At 36.1% G+C, this 19213-nt stretch overlaps 1 protein-coding gene across 1 annotated transcript in view; it reads right to left on the minus strand.

The window, feature by feature from the left end:
- Nucleotides 1-19213, minus strand: part of LOC133055532 (uncharacterized) — a 109637-nt gene that overhangs the window by 53007 nt on the left and 37417 nt on the right. The gene's annotated exons all lie outside the window — the stretch shown is intronic.

The raw sequence follows: 19213 nt of genomic DNA on the forward strand, positions 1-19213 counted from the left end.
TCAGCTGTTCAACAGGCTTTATTCAATGCAATCACTCCTGCATTAATTTGCTCATAACTCTCTCCCAAATACACAATATCATAAATCCAAAGATTGATAATTTATCTTACCAATTTTATGATCCTTCCATCGAGGTACAGATAAAATGCCATAATTAACATAACAGTTTGTACATATAATCATTATATTAAGTATCCTGGAGAAATATCTAACAAGGTTACTGTGTCAACAGAGCACCTCAGAAGAATTCATTTCTCCTAAAACTCACAATGATTTTGGGATATTTTATCTGTAAAGATAAGAATACTTAGGGATCTATTTTTGGTTGAGCAAATTTGCTGATGTTTATGGGACCTTACAGAGTCTAGTCGTAAAATATGATTGACAGGACAATAACCATTTTATGGAATAAACTCTAAACTCCTTTGCATTCTCAGGAAGTCTACAGTCTAAAGCACATTCTTCTTCCTTCTTCTAGTAATTGGCTACTTAAACAGCACCAATAAAGCCTCCCAGATGTTCTATCAATTTCCTATCTAATTTTATGGCAGGATTTTTTTACTAAAAGTGAAGAGGGAATAATCAATTATTCCAATGTTTTCAAAGGAATGTATGTTTCTAGCATTATTTAATCTGATGTCACATTAGATTTCCAAAGACATAAACTTACACAATTGATAGAAAACTTCCATGGAATTAAAAAATAGTTATAACTTTATCATCATTAACTAACAGGAAAAAAAAAATCCCTACCAACAGATGATAAATTTGTAGTTGACCATCTACTCCTTCAAAGAAAGAAATATCTGGTGAAATACTTTTGAATTATATTTTCTGATACAAAAAGAACTTTCCATAAATATTTTTGAATAGCTTAATATGATCATATTTCTTCCTTTCATCATTTAGAGTGCTGCTATTAATTATATTATTTAAGGGCCTATATTCTTTCTGTGTACAAGATAGTATATGTGAAAGCTATAGAATTATCCTGGGCTACAAAGCACCATAAATACTAATGTAAAGGGAATGGCAAAAGAAACAAAAGAAGCTAACACTGACTGATTTCTAGGCAGGCTTCTAGGTCCCTAACCTCTGCCACTTCATGTGATGAAGATGATTTTATCTTCTCCACATCTTTACTCTGATATTTTAAGGATGAGAAAGAAATTGAGAGAATTGAGATTCAGAAAATGTAAATACCGGCACTTCCCTGGTAGTCCAGTGGTTAAGAATACACTTTGCAACACAGGGGACCTGGGTTCAATTCCTAGTCAGGGAACTAAGAGTCCACATGTTGCAGAGCAACTAAGCTTATGAGCCACAACGACTGAGCCCATGCACCACAAATAGAGAGTCTGGGCACCACAATGAAAGATCCCACTTGCCACAACTAAGACTTGACACAGCCAAGTAAATAATGTTTTTAAATATTTTGCTGAGTAAATGGCAGAGCTAATGCTGCAACTCGTCTTATTCTAAAACCTATATACTTCCTTCTACTGCATTATGCTCCTCTAAATTAATTTAAAATATCTGAACAAACAGGTATCAGTACACTTGTATAATACGAAAAATAAATTTGGACAACGTTCATGCAAAGAGCAGGTGGTGACCTCATAAGTGTATTTGCAGGCACATCCTTTCTGAATTATATGGACATAATTCAAGTAGAATAGCAAATCCTCAAGTTTTCTGCTAGTTACAAAGATCTACAGTTTCTCAAAAAATTAAATTCACAATTGAAATTTAATAACTTAAGAAGTAGAATATTGGAATTTTGATTATAAGTGAAAAATCTTTCACTATACAAATGTATACTGAACCTGCTTTCATGATAAAATGTATATTCTCTTTACCAATATGTTAGTTACATTTTTAAAATTCTAGAAAAACTCTTCAGTAATACTTTTTCCTAGAATGGGTGAAAATAGGGAAGACTTGAACAACTCAATGTCGTGTAGCTAATATTTGAAATTTGGGATTAGATCCTGCCATTTATTTTTACTGGGAAAAAAATCAAAAATTAGTGTGGATTTAAATAACACACTTATTTTACTGGGGCAAAGAATCCACCTGCAATGCAGGAGACTCAAGAGATGCCGGTTCAATTTTGGGGTCAGGAAGATTCCTGGAGGAGGACATGGCAACCCCCTCCAGTATTGTTGCCTGGAGAATCCCATGGACAGAGGAGCCTGATGGGCTACAGTCTATAGGGTTGCAAAAACTAAAGTGACTGAACACACATGTTACCAAGTCCGGTATTAAGTTACCACTATTTAAAATGTATTCTATTTTCAATTATATTCTCTGATATTTGGATTTTGAGGACATTTAATAATCTACTTCTTATTCTTTCTTATTCTATGATTTTCTTTCTAATTCTATGCTTTCTTATTCTATGCTTTTCAGTAAACGATGATGTTATGTGTACTAAAGTAGAATGTATTAATAAGATAATGGTAATGTAAAACATTATTTCTTTGGCAAACTTATTATTAATAGTAGTTTCAAATTATTTTATCTTGAGAAACTCCTTTTATTGTTTTTTTTTCTAAACAATAAAACTGTTTAGAAAATATTACTAGAAGTCAATAGTTAAAAGTTAAAGCCATTTTATAAAATAAAACAAGGAACAATTTTAATGAAAAGACGTTTACTAAAATGCAAATTAAGCGAACAGAGTTATCAGATGGTTACCATCAAAAAGTCTACAAATAACAAATGTTAGACAGGATGTGAATAAAAGGGAACCTTTGTACATTGTTGGTGGGAACATAAATTATCAGTACAGCCACTATAGAAAATAGTATGGAGGTTCCTCAAAAAAGGAAAAATAAAACTATTACATGATCCAGCAATTCCCCTCCTGGATTTATATCTGGAAAAAATGAAAACACTAACTCAAAAAGATATACATGCCCCAGTATTCATAACAGCACTGTATACCATGGCCAAGTGCCCATCATGGGATGAATGGATAAATAATTTGCTATATGTATTATATATATACATATACTGCTTTGCCATTAAAAAAAAATGAAATTCTGACATTTGCAGCAAGGTGACTAGACCTAGAGAATATTATGCTTAGTGAAATAGGTCAGACAGTGAAAGGCAAATACTATATGATATAACTTACATGTATAATCAAAAAAATAATATAAATTAATATATATACAAAACAGAAACAGACTCAGGGAAATAGAAAACAAATTAGTGGTTACCAAAGAGGAGAAGGAATGGGGGAAGTGCATGTTAGGAGTATGGGATTAAAGGTACAAAGTACCATGCATAAAACAGATGAACAAGTATATATTGTATATCACAGGGAATCATAGCCATTATTTTTTAATAACCTTTAATAGAGTATAGTCTATAACAATACTCACTATGCTAGCCTAAAATTAATATAATATTGTAAATCAACTATATTTCACTGAAAAAAATAGAAACAATTTTATCAGCATTATAGCTGTTAATATTTATAAAGAGAAAGTTTATAAATGCAATTTGTCTTTGATACATGGTACTTGATATAATGTTACAAATTATATATATTAGATGTTTTAAAAACTACATCATAACTAGATGAAATACAATTTCTACTTTGAGGCTATGAAAGTGCTTTTAACACAAAAATTTTACCTACACCAAGTAGGTACTGAAGAAATTTTTTATTAAATAAATGAGAATGTAACAAGACAGAGTGGGGAAACAAACAATACATGCTGAGACTGCAAAGCAAAATTAATACAGACTACAAGAAAGGCACAGAAATGCATTTGAGGGAAATGTGTGTATCACTGTCTTGGTTTTACAGCACTGCATTTATTATCCATTCCTCCATTGAATATTGAGGAGACAACCATTGAAAAAGTGTAAAATATAATAAAATATATAAAAAAATAAAAATCTCTTTTTATCAACAACAAATGACGACTGTTTAGAGAGGCAATCTGCCGTGGTATCTGCATGAAATTGCTGAGTATTCTAAGAATTTAACACGCTCATAAACTCTCTACCTGAGATATTTCTCAAGGTTGCGATTGCAGTGAGAAGCCTCCATGAGGCACAATCTCTCCCTCCGAGAGCAGGCTTGTTCCCACTTGCCGTGGAAGCAGTAAATCCCCAAGGTGAGTGTCCTCCTGCTGTCTACAATCCACTGCACATGCAGGAATCTGAGGCTGGGAGGGCTTGGGGCAACTGACACAAATAGGGAACTCTGACTCTTGCTCTGGCTGTGAGCAGTGAAATCCTTTGTCTCTGACCCACGAGTTTTGTGTTTTCTGTCAGCATATATTAAACAGTAAAAGGTTAATTTTCGAGCAAGTAGGGTAAAATCTCAGATCTTGCATAGTTCTAGACAATGATATCACTATCAGAATTTGTGAGTGTGTGTATATATATAATTCTGTACATATAACCTCATACACACTTACACACATGTACAATTATAGTCCATATATACTTTCTTAGTGGCCCTTTTGAGATAACGTATAACATTAACATAATGTTAATGGCATACAATCTTGGGCCATTTATTTACATTCTCAGTACCCTAGTTTCCTCAACTTACATTGAGAATACCACTGGTAGCTAATTCATAAGACTGTAATGAGCATTAAATGATGTATTGGATGTAATATTCTTACAGTCAATAACTATTGGCAGTCAATACCTTTAACCATACTATTTTACCTTTGGTGGATCTTTAGAATCCATTATTTTCCAAGATATTTCATGGAAAATAGATCTATAATCCTTCTATAATTATTGAGGAACACTGATTTGGGGGAAAACAATGCCATGTGAGAAATAACGTCTATATTTGGTAAAAATATAATGAAATATTTTAAATAAAAATTTCACATTTTGCTTTAATATTAAAAATCATTTTTATTTCAAATAGCCTGACTTCACAAAATATAGTACACATACTTCTCCTATTCTAAAATCTATTGCTTTTGAGATTATTCAGATAAGTGCATTTAAAGACTTTCCTACTTATGAAATATATCGAAAAGACAACAGTGGCCTCTAGTGACGCAAAAGCTAAAATAACAGGATGGAAATCTAAACTATTGAAAGGAAAATAAATTTAAATGATTTGCTTAAATGGTGAGTCTAACTGGTGAGAGATTAATATAGCCCATACTTCACAGAAAGTCCCCTCATTCAAAAAATAAACCTTTATACACTGATAAATTAATGTGCACACTTTTTAAGTCAAACAGAAACTGGCATCTTCACATCTACTGTTTATAAGGGACTATACATTCACACATAGACAAATTGTACATAATCACAAGACTACTAATTTACTTGTCAAACACATTTGATTATAAAATAACAGTTAGCTCTTGCTTGTAAATGCTAGTACTGCACTATGGTTTGGAAATTCAACTAAACTTAATTTATTAATATTCAGAGAAAACTGTCACGGAGGGCCAATTATTAACTATATAATTGCTCATGTAGATTTAAAGTTAAATAAATTTATTATTATTTTGTCTCATGTAAACATGTACACATGTATCATACAGTTACATATACAAGCATCATATGTGTACATGCTGCATACCTATAGATGTACACACATGTATCATATTGATACATACTCATGTATCAGCATAATTTTCTCTTAATAGATATAAATCACTTTGTGACAGTTAAAATATACTTTCAGCTATTCTAAGAATTATTCTCTACCTAATGTTGAAAGAAGCTAATATTCACTCCTTCAGCAGGAGTTTCCAAAGGAAAAGAGATAAAAATCTATGGAGGAGAATGAATATTTGATTTATATATAGCCAAAAACTAGACCAAAATAATAACTAAACAATAAATCATGTATTATCAGTATTCTTTTCCTTTTATCTGTTTCAAAATTTATTTTCCACTCACTGTCCTTACAAAAAGAAATTCTTTTATTTTTTGTCATTCATTTTTTTTTAAACTGTGAAATAAAATTGATTGCATCTTGTTGTTCAGTTGCCCAGTCGTGTCTGACTCTTTGTGACCCCATGGACTATACCATGCCAGGCCAGAGAATTCCATGGACAGAGGAATCTGATGGGCTCCAGTCCATGGTCGCAGAGTCAGACACAATGAGCAACTACACACTGGTTGCATCTACCCTCTAGCTAGACTTGAGAAGCTGTATAGCCTGAATTTCATGTTGATAATTGATATAATAAATACGTGCTGGACACATTCGTGGGACCACTACTATGCTAGGCGCTAAACAGGTAAATAAAAGATCAAACAATATGTTCAGAACAATGGTCTTCAATCACCTGGAATATCTGAACACAGACCACTGAACGCCAACCCCCAGAATTTCTGATTCAAGAGGTGATGTGGCACAAAATCTTGCATTACTAACAAGTTCCAGAGAAATGCTGATGCTGCGGTTCTTGGAAAGACACTTCCAGAACAAGTGATTGAGTGTGTTTTACAGTTGGGGTTTAGCAAGGATACTGTAAATCTGGCACTGACCATGACTTGGAGAAGTTAGGGAAGAATTCCCAGGGCCCCTGAACACTGCATCTTGAAGAATGGTGAGCAAAGCCAGGTGAAGCCAGGTGAATTCTACTGTTGCAGGATCCCTATTGATAGCTGAGCTTTCATAGCCCATTAATTCAGGTCAAACCAAGTCTTCTACTGAGCTGGGAATTTTACTCATGTAAAAAGAATATTATTTATCCTTTTCTGACAACTGCAGTTTCAATGAGGTTGAAAGTATGCACGATAGACACAAACAGAAATCTGATCTCATAAGCTTTGGCTAAGCTAGGGTATTTTTGGTCTCAAAGAAAATTTAATACTCCATTTCTGAGAGTTGTAGTCCCAAAGGGCTAAACAGGACTTTTGAATAGAAATTTGACCTTAAAAGAGGAGGCTTTTATGTTTCCAATTATTTGCTGTGTTTCCTCAAACAAAAACAATGATCAAAATAATGTTACTAATAAATTAAGCCCATCATTTTTTTTTTTCATATGTTTGAGCAATACAATTGGGGAAGGGCATGGCAACCCACTTCAGTATTCTTGCCTGAAGAATCCCATGGACAGAGGAGCCTGGCGGGCTGCAGTCCATGGGGTCGTAAAAGAGTTGGACACAACTGAAGTGACTGAACAATGGTAGGACAGGACATGTCCAAGTCACTAAGGCAAAACAGACAGGAACTGAACTTCCCTGATGGTTCAGTGGTTAAAACTCTGCACTTCTACCAGAAGAAGCATGGGTTGGGGAACTAAGATCTCACATGCATCAAACTCCGAACCCGCCCTTGGTTCTTTCTAGATTAATCAAGGTCAATTACTTGAAAAATCCCCTCAAACCTTTCTCTGAATGCTCTTTTCCTTATCTGATATAACTGCAACCAGGCTCTCCTCTGAGTATATATTTCCACTAAAATCCTCTCCATTGGTGTCTGTTGAAGGCATCCTTCTTAATTCTCATGGTTGTGTCCAGACCTTTCTCTCTTATTCTTCCCTGAAACCATCACCTAAAAACTCTATGATACAGGATTAATGTAGCAAGACTAGCCCTCATTGTTGTAGTCATCTACCAACTCTTAGCTTATTTTCCCTTTTCATTAAAGATTTAGTTTTTTATTTTGTTCCTGGTACTTATCTACAGTCATAATTCAGGGAGGGAATACCCCAATGCTTGACCTCTCAGTTTCTGTCCTCTTTCCACTCTACAAACACCTCAGCCACATACTGTCTTATTCATAACCTGCTACTGCTACTACTAAGTCACTTCAGTCGTGTCCGACTCTGTGCGACCCCATCCCTGGGATTCTCCAGGCAAGAACACTGGAGTGGGTTGCCATTTCCTTCTCCAATGCATAAAAGTGAAAAGTGAAAGTGAAGTCGCTCAGTCATGTCTGACTCTTTGCGACCCCATGGACTGCAGCCTACCAGGCTCCTCCGTCCATGGGATTTTCCAGGCAAGAGTACTGGAGTGGGGTGCCATTGCCTTCTCCTATCCATAACCTAGACCTTGTCAATTTTAATAGCTATAACCTCTCCACGCTGTGTTGTGCTTAGTCACTTAATCATGTTGGATTCTTTGGGACCCCATGGTTTATAGCCAAAAAGACTCCTCTGTCCATAGGGATACTTCAGGCAAGAATACTAGAGTGGGTTGCCATGCCCTCCTCCAGGGGATCTTTCTAACTCAGGGATCAAACCCAGGTCTCCCATCTCCCACATTGCAGGCAGATTCTTTACTGTCTGAGCCATCAGCAAAGCCCAACTTCTCCATAGCCATGATCTCTAGCATCCTCAACTTCCACCATATCTTCTGCTTACTTTCCACAGTATCCTGACTCCAGTATTTTGTAAACCCCACTGGGGCTCTGAAACTGCCATCATTCATTCTTTCTTACTCCTTTCATATTCTCAAGTGCCCCTTACCCATTTTAAGTCTCACGATCAAGAATTACAGTCACTGTCTTAGTTATGGGCTTCCCAGATGGCGCTAGTGGAAAAGAATTTGTCTGCTAATGCAAGAGATGAAAGAGTTGCAAGTTCAATCCCTGGATGGGGAAGATCCCCTGGAGGAGGGCATGGCAACCTACTCCAGTAGGCTTGCCTGGAGAATCCCATGGACAGAGGAGCCTGGCATGTTACAGTTCATAATGTCATAAAGAATTGGACAGGACTGAAACAACTGAACATGCACACATGTCTTACTTTTACCCCAATGCATGTTCTATTTACTTTGGGCCTGCACAGCTACGACATTTGGAATAGGGAACATACACACACGCTGACCTGTCCCACCTCAGATTTGTGACCACCAACCCAGATTGCCCCCTAATCATATGATAATTGAGTTTTCCTAACCCATTCACTATCCTTCTCTTCTAAACAACCACGTCATATTTATTCTCCATTTTTTAATTTCACCAAGTGATACTGCTTCTCGTTTTAGTGAAACTCTCTGAAGCTTCCGAAGAGAACCACCAACCACCAAACCTCTCCACCTACCTTCATCTAGTCACATACACTTGCCATCTGTCTTGTTGCTAAATAAGAACTTCTGATGTTCCAATTTACAGAAAAACTTCCTCCTTCCTCATGTGTACTCTGGCCCATTAACTCTCACCAGCATTCAAGGGCATTTCTCTTGCAGTTCCTGCTATCTCCTGCCTTTTGAAGTTTTCCTTCTCTTTTGCATCTCTCCATTTGATGCCATGAATTCTCTCTTTAAAAGAAGAAAACTAAATAAGACAAAAATAAATCCCTTAAATCCACTTCCTTCTTCAACAACCACTTCAATTCTTTTGTTCCTTTTACTGATATTCTTTGAACTCAGTTTTCCATGTTCACTTTTTTCAATCCCTCACCTCCCCTTTTTCTTGGGATGCTTGAACCAGGCTTTCCCCATTGCCTTCCTCCTGTAACTGCTCTTGTGAAACCCTGAGTGCCCTCCACATGGCCAGTTCCTCATTCAATTCTCAGTCCCTACCTTACTTGATCTGTCAGCAGTATTTGATGTAGTCAGTTACTCTTTTCTCCTTTGAAATACTCTCTTCTCTTGGTTTCTAAGACATCACTCCCCTCATGAACTTCCTTTCAACTCATTGGCTGTGTTTATCCTCTTCTTCTATGAATAACTTATCTCCTTTGCCTGTTAGTGTTGAAATGAATCATGCCTTAAACTTAGGCCTCTTTTCCCTTCTAGCTACACTCAAATTTTTGGCAATCTCATCTTCTTTCTATATGTCAATGACTCCCAACTCTCTATCTTCTGAGTAAACCTGTCCCTTAAACTCAAGACCCAGGTATCCAATTGTTTATTCAACATCTTCACTTGGGTAGGCATCTCAGATGTAACATGTCAAACACTGAGGTGCAGATTCCCTCACCTTTTCTCTGTCAGTGTATATCTGTATACCCCATTTCATTTAAAGACAACTTATTCCCTTTTTTTTTTTTTTTGCCATACTAGGCAGCACGTGGGGTCTTAGTTCTCCCACCAGGGATTGAACCAATGCTCCCTGCAATGGAAGTATGGAGTCTTAACCATTGGATTTCCAGAGAAGTCTCAACTCACTCCTTCATATTGCTCAGTCAGAACTTTAAAGTTATTTTTGACCCCTGTCTTTGTATTTCTCTCATTCAACAAATACGGTGTATTGTTGCATACTAAGTTCTATCTATTCTTCTATGTACTGGAACTAAAATAATGAACAAATTAGACAAAACTCTTGGTCTCATAGAGCATATATGCTAGTGAAAAAAGTCAGAAAATAAAATAAAATTGTAAAATATAGCACTTTATGTGTTACTGGAAGTATGGAGATAAATTATTAAGAATAGAAGATGAAAACTTTTATAGGTAGAGTTTGAAATTTTAAATAGGACACCATGGAAGTCTTTACCAAGAAGGTGAGAGCTGAATAAAGATTTGAAAGATGTGAAAAACTGAGGCATGAGAACATTTAGGGGAAAGATATTCCAGTCAGAAGAAATACAAAGTGTAAACATTCTGAGTCAAGAGTGGGCGTCATATTTTCTTGAAAAGCAAAGAGGCTAGTGTGGCTTAAGCAGTGGGATCCCAAGGAAATGAGGGCAACAGATTAGCTGAGAACTGGATTATGTAGGGACTTACAGGTCATTACAAAGATTTCAATGTTTACAGAGTGAGATAGGAAACTACTGGAAGGTTTTGAGCACAAGAAAGGTGTTACTTCTCCTTTTTTTACAGAATTACTGTCTGCTTGAGTAGAACATACATGAGGGCAAAGGTGTAATCAGAGAGATGAGCTTCACAGCTACTGAGATAATTTTAACTTTAGATAGCCCATTTTATTGAATTATAACAACTCTTTGGAAGGGATATTATTTTTCAAGAATCCTGGTGAAGGAACATTCAAAACATGTAATAAAGAGTTAGTCCTAGGCACACGCTAAGAGTCTAAGAGTTGCCCAGTCATTACCACCTAACAGAGTCATGCCATGCAAACAAGGTAACGACCAGTTCCTCTTGGCCGAATGTACAAAGTATGGCTTCCTTAATGAAAGATACTGAAGCTCTTATTCTATAATACTTCTTAAAATATTTTTCTTGCAGGTCCTTATAATATATGGTCAACATCAGTCCATTGTATAAAGTTGAGCTTCCAAAACTATTTGATAACTTCTGGAAGTTTAAATGTCCCATATATAATGAGAAATCTGTATGCAGGTCAAGAAGCAATAGTTAGAACTGGACATGAACAACAGACTGGTTCTAAATTGGGAAAGGAGTACATCAAGGCTGTATATTGTCACCCTGTTTATTTAACTTACATGCAGAGTACATCATGCAAAATGCCAGGCTGGATGAAGCACAAGTTGGAATTAAGAATGCCAGGAGAAATATCAATAACCTCAGACATGCAGATGACACAAACCTTATGGCAGAAAGTGAAGAAGAACTAAAGAGTCTCTTGATGAAAGTGAAAGAGGAAAGTGAAAACACTGGCTTAAAATGCAACATTCAAAAAATGAAGATCCCATCGCTTCATGGCAAATAGATGGGGAAACAATGGAAACAGTGACAGACTTTATTTTCTTGGGCTCCAAAATCACTGCAGATGGTGACTGCAGCCATGAAATTAAAAGACAGTTGCTCCTTAGAAGAAAAGCTATGACAAACCTAGACAGCATATTAAAAAGCAGAGACATTACTTTGCCAACAAAAGTCCAACTTCCATATGCTCAAGCTGGGTTTAGAAAAGGCAGAGGAACCAGCGGTCAAATTGCCAACATCCATTGGATCATTGAAAAAGCAAGAGAATTCCAGAAAAACATCTACTTCTGCTTTATTGACCAAGTCAAAACTTTTGACTGTGTGTATGACAACACACTGGAAAATTCTGAAAGAGATGGGAATACCAGACCACCTGACCTGCCTCCTGCGAAATCTGTATGCAACAGTAAAGAAGCAACAGTTAGAACTGGACATGGAAAAACAGACTGGTTCCAAATCGGAAAAAGAGTGTATCAAGGCTGTATATTGTCACCCTGCTTATTTAACTTATATGCAGAGTACATCATGAGAAATGCTGGGCTGGATGGAGTACTAGCTGGAGTTAAGATTGCCAGGAGAAATATCAGTAACCTCATATAAGCAGATGACACCACCCTCATGGCAGAAAGCGAAGAACTAAAGAGCCTCTTGATCAAAGTGAAATAGTTGAGAGTGAAAATGTTGGTTTAAAACTGAATATTCAGAAAACTAAGATCACGGCATCCGGTCCCATCACTTCATGGCAAATAGATGGGGAAGCAATGGAAACAGTGGCAGACTTTATTTTTTTAGGCTCCAAAATCACTACAGATGTTGACTACAGCCATGAAGTTAAAAGATGCTTGTTCCTTGGAAGAAAAGTTATAACCAATCTAGACAACATATTAAAAAGCAGAGACATTACTTTGCCAACAAAGGCCCATCTAGTCAAAGCTATGGTTTTTCCAGTAGTCATGTATGGATGTGAGAGTTGGACTATAAAGAAAGCTGAGTGCCAAAGAATTTATGCTTTTGAACTGTGGTGCTGGAGAAGACTCTTGAGAGTCCCTTGGACTGCAAGGAGATCAAACCAGTCCATCCTAAAAGAAATCAGTCCTGAATATTCATTGGAAGGACTGATGCTGAAGCTGAAACTCCAATACTTTGATCACTAATGGGAAGAACTGAATTATTGGAAAAGACCCCAATGCTGGGAAAGATTGAAGGCAAGAGGAGAAGGGGATGATAGAGGATGAGATTGTTGGATGGAATCACTGACTGATGGACATGAGTTTGAGCAAGCTCCAGAAGTTGGTGATAGACAGGGAAGCCTGGCTTGCTGCAGTCCATGGGGTCTTGAAGAGTCAGACACGGCTGAGTGACTGAACTGACTGATATGCTAAAAAACTAATTCAATTCTAACATACAGTCAAGCATTTAGCAAAATTAATTTTTAATACTCATCAGTCACTTAACAGAATTGGTATCCTAAACTTAATAAGTTTTTAACATTGTTTCATTAATTTTTACACTCTTTTATACACACATCACTAAATGAGAATTTTCCCACACAGTACAACATACACCATGATTTTAATGATTTTAGGGAGGGAGAATTGATTATTTACAGGCTACAGTTTCCTCAATATAAATGTCATTTCTATATTTAGTTAAAGGAACTTATTTTGTCAGCAAAAATAGATGAATATCCCTCCTACATTTTAATTTCTCTCTTTGCAATGTTAATTAACTGAGTTAATACATTTTTGCATCTAAATGATAATCACACATTTTGTGAACTGCTTGTCTTATCAGAGAATGATGAGACACTAACTACACTCGTGGCTACAAACTATCTATAAAAAGCCGTTATGGCTACAAACCAAGCATGTGAGGTCAAAGTTTATGATACACTCAATAAGTCCACCTTATTTTTAAACCTTCTTATTACATTATGATGACTTAAAATTATATTGCATAGCTGTCTTTTGTGCAAACATACTTCTATTCTTTTTCCATGCTTACAACAAAATACTAACATAGAGATGTAGATGTTCTTCTTCCCCACAGAAATGGGATATACTATTCATGTTAATCTGAAAAATTATGTTTTCCCTTTACACAATATATCAGAGTCATTTTTCCAGATCAACACTTAAAAATCTAACATAGTATTGTAAATAGAAGCTGAACATTTTCTATAGGTGTTCAGATAATTCCTTTCTGAAATTTAATTATAGCTTCTTCATAACTTATTTGCAATTCCAAAGTTAAATTTCTTTCTAATTCATGTGTTGAGAAACCTGACCTGAAGCAATATGAAGCTATTTATAATCTTTATTTAACCTAGTTAATTTGAATACTCATACATTTTGCTGAAGAAATATAAATGTGTTTCATTATGAGGCACTGCCCCAGCCCCCTAGTGGTATTAATAATATATAGAATATGCTTCATATTATTGCTATAAAAATCCCTAACCATCAGAATTCTTAAACATATTTTGTCCCAAGGCTTTAGTTAATGGTTTGTACATTTGTATGAAGAATAATGCACTAAATATCTTTTGACCTATTCAATTAAAGCCGGGCTTTTTGTTTTTATAAATTAGATCTCTAGAAGTAAAATTACTGGCTTATAAAATATGCACTTCTTCAATTCTTATGTGCCCTAAATCACTTTCAGAAAGGTTGCAATTTGTACTTATCAAGTATGTGTTAGCATGTTTATATTTTTCATAGCTTTATTGGCAAAATATTTTGACACATCTTAAATATAACAACTTCATATACTTGTTAATTTCTACCCTGTTATTTCCCACGGTGAATCTACCCTGCTAGAAATCCCATGCACAACATCTCATAAACAACCCTAATACCCCACAGACAACTTAAAAGAGACATTTCAGACTGTAGGAAGCATAAAATCTCACCTGTTTTAGTAGTTATGTTATAGAGAGATTTCTTCTAACCATTTCCAACATTTACTTGTTATTTATTTTTATGCCCTGGATTATCTTCCGTTCTATGCTGTTATCTGTTAACTGTGCAACTAATAATTACCCTTATTAACCTGATGTCTCTTCTTCCCTCCTACCGCTCTCCCTCCTTCATTTCCATTTCATCTGGTGACTACTCTTCTTCCAAATGCACCTTAACTTTTGAAGTTCCCTATTCAGTTCCTCAGTGGTCTTCCTTTGTGAGCATTTTCACTTAAGATGCTCAGTCTGTTCAGTCGTGTCTGATTCTTTGCAACCTCATAGGCGCTAGCCCACCAGGCTCCTCTGTCTGTGGGATTTTCCCAGCAAGAATACTAGAGTGGGTTGCCAATTCCTCCTCTATTTACTTACTATAATTCAGAGCTAATAAGCACGCATTTCTCTAGAGTATTCTCCCTGTTTCACATACATGTTACTATAGGATGTGCAATAGAATATAAATGCTATCTACACTATTAGACCACACCACGGGCATTTCATAGTCATCTTTCTCTCATCATCTGCCTTCTAGAAATGCCCATTTTTACATCTTATATACACCAAGAGCCAGCACTGCCTGGCATTTAGTGAACTCAAAAAATGTTTGGAAAATGCATATATGAAAAACAATAGCACTTGACATTTCTAGAAAATATTTTCAGCCACAATTCAACATTAAAACACAGTTACAATAATTATTTGATAAGGGCAGAATATCATGTCAAAGAAGTTAAGCAGCTAGAAAAAAGGATATAAGGTTCAAGTGTGACCAGATCAGGGTTAAAATAAAATTGTCTGGTTTTAAATCTACCTCTAGTTCATCTTAAGGATTTTAAACTGATAAGCCCTTATTTTTATTCATGTTGATAAATTATACACTGATTTTTGTGTTACCATGTAGCTTATACACATTGCAAAATAATTTAAAATACTAAGTACTGGGTTGACTGAGAGTGAACATTTCACATGAAACATTTAAAATTATAACATGGACTGTGTAAATAAAAATGTATGAATACAAGCATGCGTTCTAACTTCCACTTTTCATGACTTACAACCATTGCACTGGAAATCAAAGGCAATGCAGAGCCCTCTGAGCTAGGAGATGTCACCATTTGTGTTTGCCTGCTTGTGTTGTACCTAATGACTATGTGGACATAAGTAGACAGATTAATGACTATGTGGACATAAGTGGACGGATTTGACTTTTCAGAGAGAATATGTTTTATTGTATGCAGCATGAGCTTGCAAAGAAATACTGATTTATTTTTATGACTGGTACATATGAATCATAATCAGTTCTCTGAGTTTTTTCAAAGAGTTCAAAACCAATCCAAGGATACACGCTTTCCTTATTTCATAATATTCCTGAAAGTGTGTGAGCAGCAGGCATTGCTCTGCCTGTTTCTACATGTGGGAACGTGGCAGCCCAGTCAGGAACCAGTTGTTTCTTGCTCCTTCTCTACATTGGCAGAAGAGAATTTTCCCACGCTGGATTTCTTCAGATGACTCAGCAAATCTTTCAATTCATCCATAAAGCTCTCTCACACCAGCCCCTTCCCAGAGTGTACAGAATGCACACCTGCGATGCATACATGTTAGGATTTGACTAAGAAGCTGAATATGGCTCTATGCCTGGTTTGTATTGTACAGTCACAAAAGACGTTGGGCAAAAACCTTACTCTGCAGACCTTTTACCTGCCTGGAGCATCACGCTGCTACTGAGCTCACTGGAGTTCCAGAGAACTCCTTGGCCTTTTGAACTGACTTCCTGACTTCCTCTCTGCTTTGTCTTGATCATCATTTCTCAGTGCATTTTAAGAGACATTGCTTATTAACCACCTTTTCAATGGTCAAGGAACTATGGAGATCCATAATCCCTTCTGCAAAGCTAACATAAACTTATTTGAAGATAAAACCTAACCAGACTAGATATGAGGTTACTCAGGATCTTTATCCTATTTAATGCGATTATGCATTCTGGTCCCTGAAGAAATATGAATGTGTTGATTATGGCTGCCTCCCCGCCAAAATAATAATAATAATAATAATAGGAAATTCTATAATACCATACACTATTACAGCATAATATCTTTCCAAAATTAAAAAGGAAATCCGAATTTCAAAATACATCTAGTCCCCTGGGTTTCAAGTATGGGAGTATAGGCCTATAAATACAGGACTGGGCAGATCTCCTGGGGTAGGAAATGGCAATCCACTCCAGTATTCTTGCCTGGGAAAGTCCATGGACAGAGGAGCCTGGTGGACTATAGTCCAAGGGGTCACAAAAGAGGCAGACATGCAAATATTAACTATGCATGCAACTATTAACTATTAAATAGCAACTATTATTCACATTTCATTTATACACTTTTTACTTTATGAATTTCTTAGAGGTGATTAAAAAAACATAGGATTTAAAAACAGACAGAAATTTCCATTTTGACAGCATAAAATTATAAAAATTGTTTACTTTTTAAGCTGCATTGAAAAGAGATTTAAAAATTTTAATATAATAAATTTTTCTTAGTATATGTAGTAAAAATATCCCTAAATAAGAGTAATAAGTAGCAATGTTTAACAATCAGCTTGTAGGGTGTTTGGGGAGGAATTGGAGGAGGAGAAGGCAAAGGACTCTGATATGTTGCATTTTTTCACTTACGTGGTGTCAAAACTTCTATTATGGTCAATTTCAAGTTGTTTCAACACGACACCACTGAACGTGGAGTTGCAATGAGATGTGAATAATTGTTCTAGTGTACCCTGACTCTAGTGCTCCTTGAAGGATAACTCAATAACCTTGGAGATGATGAAATTAATTTTACAGCATAAATAGAAATGCTAGGGCTAAAATATTTTAGATGTGTTCATTATAAAGGAAAGAAAGGTACAAGCAAGACAAAGCAAGCAAGTACAAGCAAGATTATTCTAATTAAGCTCATTATGTTTTTAATATACAAATATAATTTTTAGATGAGAGTTTTTAAAAACACAACCTAGAAGCTATAATTATTAAATATAATTTCATCTATCTGAAAAGTCAGCATGATGCTAAGGAGTTTTAAGATGTGGGTTCCTTTGAGGTAAACACTATATACTTTGGTTCACAGGATTCAGGGAGTGAGCATATCCAAACCATGTCATTTCAGTAGCATTCTCAAAGCTCTGATTCCTTAGGCTGTTGCTTATAAAGTTCTGAAGAATGTCACTTAATTCTCCATAATGGACATTTGGAGGCTTCTTTTAAGTAGAGTGAATGAGAACGTAGAAAAGAAAAGAAATTCTGGCTGTCATAAAGACTATTTAAAGTAAAGACAGAATTACTTAGATTTTGTAAATGCTATGGGTAGAGTCATGAATTTTAGAATTCATGTACATTTTTCAAGAGAATTGGAATATAATTTTGCATCACATACATGAAAAATAGCATGCCTTTAGCCAACAAAGGTCTGTCTATTCAAAGCTATGGTTTTTCCAGTAATCATGCATGGATGTGAGAGTTGGACTGTGAAGAAAGCTGAGCGCTGAAGAATTGATGCTTTTGAACTGTGGCGTTGGAGAAGACTCTTGAGAGTCCCTTGGACTTCAAGGAGATCCAACCAGTCCATCCTAAAGGAGATCAGTCCTGAATATTCATTGGAAGGACTGACGCTGAAGCTGAAACTCCAATACTTTGGCCACCTGATGTGAAGAACCGACTCATTTGAAAAGCCCCTGATGCTGGGAAAAATTGAAGGAGGGAGGAGAAAGGGATGACAGAGGATAAGATGGTTGGATGGCATCACCAACTCAATAGACATGAGTTTGAGTAAACTCCAGGAGTTGGTGATGGACAGGAAGGCCTGGTGTGCTGCAGTCCATGGGGTCGCAGAGTTGGACATGATTGAACGATTGAAAGGACTGATCCAAAAGTTACTTATGAAATGCCAGATTAGCACATATTGATTTCTTTTAAATAATAGTTTAGATATAGAAGTATTCATAAGAAATAACACTTTTGAGACTTAATGCTGTGTTTCAACTTGACTGGGTCATAGGATGCCCAGGCATTTGGTCAAACTTTATTCTGGGTGTGCTCTTGAGAGTATTTCTAAATAAGAATAACGTTTGAGCTAGTAGAATGAATAAAGTAGAAATGCCCTCCTTAATATGGGTAGACCTTGTCCAATGAGTTTAAGACCTGAATAGGACAAAGACTGAGTGAGGCAGAATTCCTCCTGGCTGACTCTCTTCCAGCTGGGACACTGGTTATTCTTATCTTCATACTCAAGCTGAAACATGGTTCTCGGGGATCTCCAGCTGGCTGATAACAGATTTGACTTGTCAGCTTCCATAACTGCCTAAGCCAATTCAGTATTATGTGTGTGTGTGTGTGTGTGTGTGTGTGTGTATGTATTCTATTAGTTGGTTCTGTTTATCTGGATAAACCTGACTGGTAAAATACTTAATTTATTTTGTTTCCAAAAATATCAGTGCAGAAGAAAAGTGAAGATGAAATCCAAAGTCCTACTATGGGCTACCATGTCCTACATGACTCACCCCCTTCCAGTTTGTTAGCTCTCTGACTTCATCTCTTCCTTCTTCCTCTTGTTTGTTTCATTCTCGCCACATTGGCTTCCTTGTTCTCAATCAAGCCATGAAGAAACGTGAAAAACCTTAAAAGCGTATCACTATGTGAAAGAAGCCAATCTGAAAAGACTACACACTGTATGATTCCAAATC

This window comes from Dama dama, chromosome 5 (genome assembly GCF_033118175.1).
Source record: "Dama dama isolate Ldn47 chromosome 5, ASM3311817v1, whole genome shotgun sequence".
Taxonomy (NCBI): Eukaryota; Metazoa; Chordata; class Mammalia; order Artiodactyla; family Cervidae; genus Dama; species Dama dama.